Source organism: Octodon degus, unplaced genomic scaffold (genome assembly GCF_000260255.1).
Source record: "Octodon degus isolate 3935 unplaced genomic scaffold, OctDeg1.0 scaffold00275, whole genome shotgun sequence".
Lineage (NCBI taxonomy): Eukaryota > Metazoa > Chordata > Mammalia > Rodentia > Octodontidae > Octodon > Octodon degus.
Genome location: NW_004524851.1, coordinates 791,827 through 792,501, shown reverse-complemented (window position 1 = coordinate 792,501; position 675 = coordinate 791,827).

Genomic DNA, 675 nt, shown 5'->3' with positions numbered 1-675 from the left:
CCACTAAGAAGAACATATGCAGTGTATTATTTGTTGAAACTGTACTTCCGATTTGATTTGAAACTGTCTCATTGCTATCTGTTTATCAATAAAATCTTGAAAAAAAAAGAAACAAAGAAGATAACTACATACTTATTAGGGGCAAATTGCAAGAGGAAGAACCAACAATTTTATAAATATATATGCACCCAATGTAGGAACACTCAATTATATAAGACAAATTTTAACAGACATGACAAATCTAATGAGAAATAACATAATTTTATTGGAGGACTTTAACACCCCACTGACACAAAGAGATAGATCAACCATGCAAAAAATGAGCAAAGAAATAACAGAACTAAACAAAACTTGTGAAGAAAAGGACTTAGTAGACCTTTATAGAGTGTTACAACTGAAAGCATCAGAACACACATTTTTCTCAGATGCACATGGGACATTCATCAAAATAGATTATGTGCTAGCACACAGAGCATACTTAAGTAAATGCAAAGAAATCAAAACTATCTAATATATATTATATGACCATAGTGTAATAAAACTGGAAATTATTAACAAAAGAAACAACAAAAACACTATACGCACTTGGAAACTAAATAATAATCTTCTGAACAATCAATGGGTCACAGAAGAAAGTAAACAATATTTATTTTTTTTAATTTTATTTATTTATTT